This window comes from Camelus bactrianus, chromosome 5 (genome assembly GCF_048773025.1).
Source record: "Camelus bactrianus isolate YW-2024 breed Bactrian camel chromosome 5, ASM4877302v1, whole genome shotgun sequence".
Lineage (NCBI taxonomy): Eukaryota > Metazoa > Chordata > Mammalia > Artiodactyla > Camelidae > Camelus > Camelus bactrianus.
In genome coordinates this window covers 79,112,293-79,123,825 of record NC_133543.1, presented here as the reverse complement: position 1 = coordinate 79,123,825, position 11,533 = coordinate 79,112,293, and the positions used below count along the sequence as shown (strand labels likewise).

Genomic DNA, 11,533 nt, shown 5'->3' with positions numbered 1-11,533 from the left:
TTTCTTATAATAAAACACAGAAGTAAGTAATAGGCATCCTGAATGAAAAAAGCAGAAAGAGGAAAGAGGTCTATAGTAAATTGTGGTAAAAAGTGAAGGGAATGAAGAAAAAGTTCCAGTCACCAAGTATTAACTTTCCTGTGCTAGTACTCTTGGTTTGCCCCTCCAGATTCTCCGTTCTGAGTCCCAGGAGGCTGACTTCTGTGGACAGCTTCACTCGGCCCCTTGCCTTGGTTGCATTAATCCAATTGGAGGCAACAGTAGTAGATCAAAGGCCAGGAGGAGATAGGTGCTGGAGTATCTACTTCCCGCTCCCCCACCAGAGCCTCTGCCAGCCCCAGGGTTTGGGCAGTGGTCGCATGCCCCTAGACGTCACTAGGATCCTTCCTTTATGTCCTCAGCTTCTCTTACATGGTTCCTTTTCAAAGACTCAGTCTGCTCCGTGTTCCAGGAGTAGCACCCCTCTCCCTCTTCAGGCTAAGGAGGGGCGTGGCTTCCTGTTAAGTCCTGGGTGCCTTACCATCCCCTGTTGGTTTTCTTTACTCTGCCCACATCTCTGTAAAGAGAACCTTTGTTAAACTCTATTCATGAAGCCTCTGAGTGGATCTTCTGGTTCTTTGGGGGAGTCCAAATAACCCAAATAGCTATCCTCAAGATCTCTTATTTTATTGAAGAAGAAGAGACAAGACAATTCCCTTCACAGAACTGACTGGAATCAATGAAGAACAAGTTTACCGACAGGCCTGGCATGATATTAGTCTTGGGGGAGTTGTGGAGGTGAGCCACAGAGATCACTGTTAGTATACTAGTGAGCTTGCAACCAGAAGACCTGAGTTTGGGTCCCAGCTCCAACGTTCACTGACAAAGTAATTACCAAGGGAAAATGATTCCTACTCTAATTGTTTCATAAGATTGTTAGAGGAAAGAAAAAGAAAACATTGTACATGAGAGTGCTCTGCACATTGGGCATCCTTTCAGCGTTTTGCAAGGGTGTGGCCACAGTGCATTGGCTTCCATTGTTCCCTAGCAGAGAGGAAAACTAATTCTTAGTGGGTAGCACTCAAGATGTGGGTGAAATAGTGGCCATGGGTAAAGGCTCCTGTCATGAAATTCTGCCTGGGAAGGGGTGAAAAGGGCAGGAGGAAGAAGTGTCACCTGGATTTCCTGAGGCTCCACCCTTTAAACAGACACGCGTACACCCTTACCCTGTGGAGATCCAGACCGTCATTTCTAAAACCAGCAAACTCAGCAGTAGCTCTGCCGTTGCCATCTTTCTTCTAACATTTGAATAATTTCTAGCTTTTCCTGGTTGCCCACCATCCCAGACCTCACAGAAGCTCCATCTGATGTAGATACCACGCGTGTATGCATTTTGCGGTCTATAGGAAGCCACTTGGGCAGAGGGTTCAGACAGAGAGATCTTCCCAGGCACGCTGCCCACTGGGGCTGTGTGACTGCCATTCAAATGCTCTACACTGTTCTGAAGTTCAAGAGATATTGTCACGCTGCCTCCTTCAACAATCCAGAATGGCAGAGACGATTAGGTGACAGTCTCTGAACGTATTTATTAATGAGACTTTTTAAACGTGCACATAATTTTAAACCACTTAGACCATTTTAAATGCTTGTGCTCTAGAGGCGAGTTGGACGTATTAATTTTCCATTGGAATAAACTCGATTGGTTCTATTGCATGCCTCAATATTTAAGGATCTTGAGGATCGATATACGCCAGCAAGGAGCAGGCTAACTGTTCATTTGCCCTTTAATTTTTAATCCATGTGGTTCTTAAGAAAGAAATGTAATATATTGATTTGAAATTTTATTCAGTGAAAAATTAGTGCTCTCTGGACTGCAACTTTAAATTAATCATCAGTGAATGTATTGAGTCACTACGAGGGACTGAAATTTCCATTATACAGCTGGTGGCATGTTCATTAAGGAGCCTCCTGCAAGCAAAGTGGGAAAAAGGTGCTTTTGCTGTTGGGGATGTGTGAAATGATTCTAGAATGGAATGAACTTTTCAGAAGGTTTGCATTGAGCATGCCTACTTAAATAATGAGGAAAATAAATAATAAGGCTATTTTCTGAAAGAAGGAACACTGCAGAAGGCAGGTCAAAAAAACATCTTTAACCTTTTCTTTTTACTTAATACTTCTTCCCCTTCTAAGAGCTCTCTAAAAGCTCCCATTTTTATGCCATAAATTAAACTTTAGTCATTGAGATAACTTATCCAAATTACACGCCATTTCTTTAAGAGAAATCCATTCATTTGTGTAACAAACATGTATTCATCACCTTCAATATACTATTCAATGAGGTAACAGATACAAAGCACACACAGTAAGTTAACTGTCCCATAAATGTTAGTCACGTGAAAGATAGTCATCGTGATAACGAGGCTTTTCCTAACCTTGTGCGACCTGCAGGACATGCATTTGTGAACAAGAAAGATACGGTCCCTTCTCTTGGGTGCTTTGCTTTCTGGTTGGGCAAGACTGAAAATACACAAAAAACAAGCAAGATAGTAACAGTGCGATAAGTGCTATGAAGGAAACAAATGGGGTATTTTGAAAGAAAAACTGGGAAAGTAATTTTTACAGGATTGAGTCTTATGTAAAGGTTTGAATCAATGAGTCTGGGGGTTGCTCCCTTTGTTAAAATACCATGCCTTAAAAAGGTATTATTTGAAATTAAATCCTTTAAGGCATTTGTTTACACCTCTTAAGAATATCAGATAATTACCCCTCTCTTCTTTCACTTGGACTACATATGGTTAGATCTATGTTCATCAACTGTATTTATCAGGAACAGAATGTAATCTTTAGAATTATCTTCCGAGAGAGAAGAACAGGACAAGAATCACCCTCCCCCAGCAAAGAAACTGAGATAGTAGAAATAACAAATACTGAATCAAATCTGTCATTCCAATTCCTGCCTAAAATTAGTCACTGGATTCATTTTTTTCTCTCTCTTTTTTTTTTTCTGAGTGTAATCCAAATACTAAATGGTTTAGAAAAAAATCCCAATGAAGTAAGGGGAAGTTAAAGGGGAAAGAAAATTAGACTTTGAAGCACAACCCCAAGGCCTGATATTATTTTTTTCTGTTTCTTTGCAAGCATGATGTTTTTGTGTCATTTAATTGGCTCATTTCTCATTTTTTGTCATCTCTTTCTTGTTTCCTAGCCGAGGGGCAGACCACTGTACTTTATATCATTGTTTTAGCCTCTATCAAAGGCCTTATTATGCATACCCCATCATAAGTAATATTAAAATCCATAATCCTTACCTTCAACTGAGTTAAATATAATTGGACTTAAAGCAACCAATTATGTCCTCAATTCAGCTGGTGTTTTAGGTGAAGAATGCAATTTCCCCGGAGGCAATGGGAACACCTTGACTCTATAAAGTACTTTTAAAGGAATTTTATCATTGTTCCTGTTTCCTGCCAGGCCCATCTCCCACTGCCCCTCCCCAAGCACAGATTTCATTCATTCATTACCCACCAGTCCCCAAAACACCACCTTCCCTCCCCTCCGTGTTTTTGTCCCTTTCTCCCTTTGTAGGGGGAATGCCTTTCTGCACCCCCTTGTAATTCCTCTGCTGAAATCCTCCGCATCCTTCCACGCCCAGATCAGCTGTTACCTCCTTCTTAAAACCTCCCTCATCCTCAGAATTATTCCTTCCCCCCTTTTATTGCTCCTGTAACACCAAAGGTCTCTTCCACATCGTGCTTGATTTTAAATGTGCGCTCTTCCATTTCCCTTTCTGAATTGTAAATTCTTTAAGGGCAGGAATTGAGAAATGTATGTTGATATCTTTTCAGCCCCACACATGTTGCCTTTGGCCTAGGAGGCATTCCATAATTGTTTTTAGTGAATGAATAATCAGCCTGTCTACACACTACATCATCATGCTTCTCTCCTGTTCAGAATCCTTGTGGAGTAGAATGCAATTTTCCCTCTCCCCTCCAAAATTGCTAATAAAACTCTATTTTTTTTCCTGCTCACACTTATGGGAAAATACAAAGCCTGGTACAGAGGAAGAAGCTAACGTGGATTTTTTTTTTCCTATAGCAATTGCATGTGTAGAAAACCATTTTCCTCTAATCATGGCAATGAACACGTAATGTCCTCTGGTAAACACTGCTGTCTGATGCGAACCTTTCCTGATGTAGTCAGCTCCCAGCCGAGTTTTCATTAAACAGTGCCGCATGCTGGGAGCTGTATTAGGCATGTGCTATGACAAGGAGTCTGACTCTTTTATTGGCAAGGATATGATGGTTTCAGAGTCGAAGTATTTTCCACCTCTTTAAATATTGAATGTGAAGGTAATTAACATGTGCTTATTGGGTCGGTAATTTCTTTTCATTAATTCCAGACTGAAAGAGTCTCTTAGAGGATGTCCAGCCCATGTGGACTCAGTCTCCAAAATGGGAACGCTATAAATATCAAGGTATTAAGTCAAAGAATGCTTCTCTCTCTCCCTAGCATTTGGAAGAAACGTTCAGGGTGCACAGACACACACGCATACACACGCACACAAAATAACTGGTTTGTACAATGCTTCATCAGTTAAGCTGATCTAAAACCAGAGCAGAACATTCAGTTTGTACAGTTGGGCTGATCACCAAACTAGATTAGCTCTACCATGAAAGGTTTCTTCACAAACCAGTTTGAGAGATGTCCCAGTTACAAAAACATTTGCCATAAACTCCAAGCTCCCAGCCACCACCTTCAGAACCCCCAGACTCTCCCATGGCAGTGGACTGAGTTACCTCCAACTCTAGCTATTAAATTTTCAGACAAGCTCCAGATCACTCAAGAGTGGATTTTGTGACTGTTTGGGTTCTTCCTCTACAAGATGTGCCCCAAGTGGACAGGCTGTGCCGGCTCCCCACTCCTCGGAGGATCGTCTCTGGGCTGTGTTACAGCTGCCTGTGACCCAGCAGAACGAACGCTGCAGACATTCCCTTGCAAGTTGGAGACTCCACGGTGTCCAAAAATAACTAGACAGGCCAGGTTTGGATCTAGGAAACTTTTCAGCTCATAGACATACTTAATAATGGAAAGCCTGGTCTGAAGTTTCCTACAGAGACCTCTGCTTTGGAAATGGCTTTATTTATACATAGCTACAAAAATACCATTTCTGAAATAGTTATGTGGGGCCCAGCATTTAATCTTTTTGTGACTTCTGGAAAAGTTCTTTCAACTGGTAAAATCAAAAGCTCTTCTGTTTTACCTCAACAGCCACCTCAGTAAGTGTAAACAAGGCTCCAAAAAGCGAATGAAACAGAGCCCGTTGGTCTACTTATGATTTGGCATTTCGTTAATAAGAACATTTTGCCCCCCCAGAAAATCTGGGTGCATTTTGCCCTGTTTTACACCATCTTATATTTAAATGTGCAAAAATGATAGTGGATATTTTTTCTTTCATTTAATGCTTAACAACACTGTGTGTATTGTCATTATGTGGCTTAAAACAAATGTTACCACTCCAAAGGAGTGTTGAATTCCCTGGAAAACCGTGAAAAATGTTTAAATCTCATTAAATCCAAAAAAAAAAAAATACTCTTTTTAATCAGCAGAATGTGCGCCACTCCACTTCTCACTTTCTAACACGAACTCAATTGACTCAGCTCTCAGGTCTGCTGTCAGTGCCCCTTGTTAGATGTAAAGAAAAAGATGTTTCTTCCTGCCACAAAGATAGCAGGTGATTGAGACCAAACCAGGGGAAGGGGTATGAGATCTACATTCCCCAGACCCTTATCATGTTCCAGGCTGGTGCTGGAAATACAGCAGCAAACGAGATCCAGCCCTATATGACCTCAAGGATTTGGACTTTAAATTTGTGGCACTGAGGTACTGGCTCTGCTATTCTTGGTGCAAACTTTAAATTACTTAATTTCACAAAGCCTTTATTTTCTCACCTGTAAAATGGGGCAATTCATTCTTGCTTTCTTACCACGAGAATTGTTGGCAGAATCGAGTGATATATTTTATATGGACAAGTGCTTTGTAAACTATGAAGGATCACAGAAACACAAAACATTACTTTAAAAAAAGAGAAATGAAGCTAAACCTACTATGATTTTCTTTAGGTGATGGAATAGGTTATCTTTTATTTGCCTATTTTTCTAATCGCTATTAAGAGGGCATCGCAGCAGAAGTCTTTTCTGTCTATCCTCTAACATTTTGATGGTTAGACAGAGGAAACTAATATGTGTCCAGAAGACTTTGGTCAAAAGGGTTACCAAAACACAAAACTACTGAACACATATTCTATTAGCTCTTTAACATGCGGGACATGGAAATGATACCAGTAATTCAGAACCTCCAGCTGTTAGATGCCTCTGGATTAGTGAAGGTTACACTCTCGAGACAAGCAGACCCTCAACACGTACAATGGCCCCCAAATCAATAGAATTTTATTTCTTGCTCATGTGAAAGCAAAAATAGGTGTCCCCAAAAGGTAAGGGCTATTTTCCAGGCAACATTTGAAATACCAGGCTCCTTCCATCTTCTGGCTCCACCATCTTCATTCAACACTGCATCCCCAAGGATGATACGTTTGTATTGAGCCAAGGCAGAAAGGGAAGAAGAGTGCGAGAAACACTTACACCTATTGGCGAGAACAAGTCATGTGGTCCCATCTTATAGGAAAAGGAGCTAAGAATTGTAGTCCTGGGTATGCAGCCACGACTTTATGACATAGAGGGGAGCATTAATTGGGGTTGACAATTTGTTTGCAGTCTCTGTCACAACGTCACTTACACAACAAGTAACGAGTGTCAACGAGATGCACCCTGGAAGTCATCTTCCTCAGCATTCCTCCAACTTTTTTGATGGTGATCTACAGAATAAAATACAATTTACATCATATTCCAGTATACCACACACAGTGTGTATATGTGTATCTGAAACAAAAGTTACATAAAATAATACTTTTTCCTTTGCTGCATAATGCAGATACTTTCTACTCTTTATTTTTGTTTTGTTAAATCACTAGTTTATCACATAACTTGATTTCTTAGCCTACTAGTGGATTGTGACCCACTAGATCTAGCTCTTCACTTTAGAAATGGCGCATGTGAAGCTCTGAGGAGTTAAATGATATAGCTAAGGTCGCATGTAGTTGGTAGCCACTTTGTACCCCAAACCTGTGTGCACTAGCCCAGGGATTATTTTTTTCAATACTATACATTTTTTAGTTTAAATTCTGGGTATAAGTATCTTTGCTGGAAATTTTGGAGTATATTTGAAGTAGGCAAGTATTGCAAATTATTATTGAATAATATATTCTCTAAATGTACATATTTTTGAAATTGGAAGATGACTGCCTATAGAAATACCAGCCATAGTTGATAAGGGTTTAGGTATTTTTAATATTGAGTAAGTTGAAAACTAATGATTCAACTTTTTCTCTTTTATGCAACTGTCAATACTGAACTCAATTTTCTCTTAAAAAAACATTTAAATTCTAAAAGCTTCTTCAGAAATTCTAAATTTACTTTTAAATCTCTACTCAAAAAAAAAAAAAACAACCCTTCTAAACCCACAGGTACACAAAACTTTAAAGTGATATGTGGGCTTTTTTTTCTGACAATGTTATTTTCAAATTATAGAGTCACTTGGAAAGTTGAACTAAAGAGTAGCATTTGGAGACAGACTAGCACTATCCTCATCAGAAACACAGCTTCTTGATCTTAAAGGAAGAATGATCATTAAGAAGCAAAAACATCTCTGAAATGAACACACCCTCTTTAAATTCAGTTGTATTTTTATTTTTCTTAACATCTATGCAAAGCTTATGATGTTCTTATGATCTCTTGCCAACTCTTTTGATTAACATGATTATGTGGGGGAAGAAATGCTTTTTTGAACACACATCATACATTTTCCTAAAAGAATTGTGCTGTACCGAGTAATTAATGTTATAAATAGCGAATGTTTATTTGTACGAGGAAGCTGCTAGGTGCGGGATCCAGCTGGCTAGGTGAGCGTTTATTCAACGGAGAAATCCACACTGTTGGCACAATCGCGTCGTTATGCTGTATGAGTGGGATGGGAGAGGAGCTGAGAGAGGGAACTGACTTTAGAGGAAGAGATCCCATCATTTTCTCCAAGTTAACAGGAGTTGGCTTATGATCCTGGAATTTGACTCCATTTTCTAGTAGCATCAGTGTGGCCTCAAGTGGACCTGTTCCACGTCCTGACTCTTCTTCTTACTCTGTAGGTGATTCTGGGTGATTTGTTTAACCTCTCAAAATCCTCCATTAATTCTGTAAAATAGGAGTAGCCATGCTATAGGATTTTGAGGATTAAATAAGTGTAAAGTACTTGGGGAAATGTCTGGTATATGGAAAGTGTACAGCAAATGCTATTATTAAATTAAACTTTAGGACCCAAAAAGGAACTTCACAAGTGACTCTGAGGATTTTTTTTTTTTTTAATTACTCATCAGCAGATCCCTTTGGGTTAGAGAAGCATTATTATTCTTATGAAACTCCATGTTTGCTTAGAAAGCCCTCTGTAGATTGAGTTTGGCCCTCTCTAAAATAATGGAAAGGCCCTTTACTGGCATCATGTGGGAAAATAATACTGCAGATTAATATATATTTAGAGAGAAAAAGATGGCATCATCAGCCTGATGTAGCAAGGCACAGGTCACATTCCATAACGCCGTCTGCCGCAAGGAGCCTGCCTGCTGCTCCCTCTGGTCCACCCAGCATCCTTGACAAGAAGCTCTTTAGGGATTTTCTAGATTTCAGCACCATGACCTCAACAGATTCACAATCCCTGATCTGGTGATTTGATGCAGTTAATGGTAAATCTCCTTATGTTGTTAACAAATCCAGAGAACCAAATGACACTAAATAGGTTTCATGTGATCTAGCTTATCTCTCAGGTCATCTTTAAAGGTAGAGAACTAAGACAATTTTCTAGATAATCTACAAGTCAAATCTACAGGTCACCTCTGTCCCGGGGAAGGAAGTCAGGGCTTTCCTCGACATAATTTCCTCGTCTTCATCTGGCTGATGAAATCTAGGGGTTTTTGCTGACCCCTAGGCTATTTAAATCTTTAAGACTTGGGAACTTATGAACTTCAAAAATTATTTTCTATTTAAATGCATTACTTATTTTGAGAGCAGATTTCATCTATTATGCACCAGTATTAAAATATGATCTTTTCTGCCTTGGAGGGAACTTTCTTTTTTACTTTAGGGACAAAATAATTGCAATTCTGTATTTGTTGGTAACTTTCAATTTCTGCATCGTATAACATTAGATTGTCCCCATGAAAATACTTTATTTCAAAGGCAATTTCACAGGAAATGCTGGCTTAACTCTTTGGCAATTACTGCACTATAGCTTTAATGGTTTTGTTCACTGCCACATCCTAGCACCTAGAACTGTGCCCGGCACGCACTTGATACACAATAAATATTAGTTGAATATAATATTAATTCACTAAACCAGTCTTACACATATAATTGTATCCCAAGCCATAGTTTTAAATAAAATTTTCTACCAAATCATACGGAATCAAGATAGAAATACCGATTATGACTCATTAAAATGAGACCATTAGAATATCTTTATTGTCACACATTTTCCTGGAGTCAATAGTATATAATTGAACTGAATAATCAGCCAAACTCCTTTACACAAATAAATTTTTGATTCTTAAAGTTCAAAGTAAAAACCATCAGGCGCTATAAACTCTTTTGATCAACTGAAACTATTCCTCCTCTCCAGGAACTGCTCCAGCGAATAGAATTTTCTTGTTTGCAATTTTCAGCTGGCAGATGAGAAACGCATGAAGCTTTATCCAAATGGAAAACTCAGTCATTCTTGGTAAAGTAGAAGAAAAAAAAAAAAAAAAAACCACTGTCAGCTCGAAGAATTTGTCACTGGGAAGAATATTAAGGTGATGCAACTTATTTCTTTGAGCAGGAAATGACACAGACTGACTAACTTCTAATTTTCACATTTACTGCCCTCTGATCACAATTATCCCTCCTCACCACTCTCTGGTGCTCCTGCAGCACGTAGCCCCCCGCCCCTACACTCACATCCTGGGAGCTTCTAGGGGTTTCTCGGTGAGATTGGGAGGGTAGAAGGATTCTCCCCAACCTGTGACCTCAGCCAGTCCTGCTCAGCCTGGGATTCATGGAGGAGCGGTGATGCTCCTGTGACCCTCCTTCTGGGTTAATTTTCCCCTCACCCCGCTCACTGCCTGCAAGTTACATGGGAAAATGCATCCTGCTGATGGCTGCAGAGGCCCTCCTGGGAGGAAGAGCTGTGTTTACACAATTATGACTGAGATGGATCCCAAACTCTTTATTGTTTTAGTTGTCTGTTTTAAATCACAGAGAGATGATTAGGAAGTACTTTGGAAACCAACCGAAAAAGAGAAGTGATGTGGACTCTTGCATTGGTTCCCAGACTTTGGGGTTTCATGGACCAGTAATATGTCAAAAATAAGTTGCCAACTTTTATTGCCCAAATAAGACTTTCAAACAACAAGACCATGTCTTACTATCCACGATCATCAGGGTCTTCATAAAAGGAGCAACACGACTAACAAAAAAGCAGGAAGAGTGTAATCTTGGAATAAAGGACTATTCTTCCCAAGAAATAATGGCTGGTAGCCTTAAACAACAAAGTGGGAGAAAGAGAGAGAGAGCAGACACAGTCGGGGGCTCCCAAGGTCATCCCAGATCTCCTTGGATTCCTGATTCATTCTTTACCACCCCCAGCCCTCCTGTGCTTTGCTTCCAATAGCTTCCGCCAGCAGCCCTCTTCGGAGGATGGCCCTTGGGCTTCTAGGGTCTCTTTGGGTTCATGTACAGAAAACTAGACGTGCCTGTACATGCCTGACTGGTGCTGGAGTGTGAAAGCCAGCTCCCTTCCTCAGAGGTGGACAACGCAGGGGTGATTTAGGTATGCTTAGGCTGAGGTGGGGCTCCCCCACTGCTGGCTTCCCCCCGACCCTGTCCTGCTTCCCCTGCTCCTTTCCTGCTTTCTCCTGAGAGCCAGTCCTTAATATTTCACTTGCACATAAACCCTCATCTCAGGGTAGCTTCCGGGGAACTTGACCAAAGACACTTGGGTAAACATTTCTTCCCAGATCCATGTCAGTGTGTTCACGGCATTGAGGGAAACCAGAGACTAGACTTGGATGAGAGGGCCCAGGTTCAAGTCCAAGCTTCAGCAGCAACCGGATGCTTGGTTTTGGCCAAGTCCCCCAACCCTCGATTTTCCTGTTCCACCCATGCTACGTGATGGCTGGGGGGAGGATGTGGAATGAGGGTGAAGTTGGGACCAAGTCCACAAATCCAGGTAAGAAACAAAATAGTTTCTTTATCTCCTAGAGCTGATCCAATCTTTCTTCTAAGCCTCTGTCCCACTGTCTAAGGGGGACAACATGAAGTTCCAGCCTAGTCCACAAAGTCTCATCCAATAATTTAACCAGGCTCTCTAGATAAATCAATCTTTATCAGGCAAATGCTATTCTTTCAGATGTCCTATT

The 11,533-nt window shown here is 40.5% G+C and overlaps 1 long non-coding RNA gene across 4 annotated transcripts in view; it reads right to left on the bottom strand.

Annotated features, from left to right (window-relative positions):
- Positions 1 to 6,414: 6,414 nt before the first annotated feature.
- Positions 6,415 to 11,533, bottom strand: part of LOC105082315 (uncharacterized) — a 48,611-nt gene continuing 43,492 nt past the window's right edge. For 2 of the 4 annotated variants that reach the window (XR_836525.3, XR_012507135.1), the window contains one exon: positions 6,415 to 6,850. This is a non-coding gene — a long non-coding RNA (uncharacterized LOC105082315). Of the gene's footprint in view, positions 6,851 to 9,017; positions 9,852 to 11,533 lie in introns of those variants that run through there. The other 2 variants (XR_006720701.2, XR_012507136.1) reach the window with 1 other exon arrangement.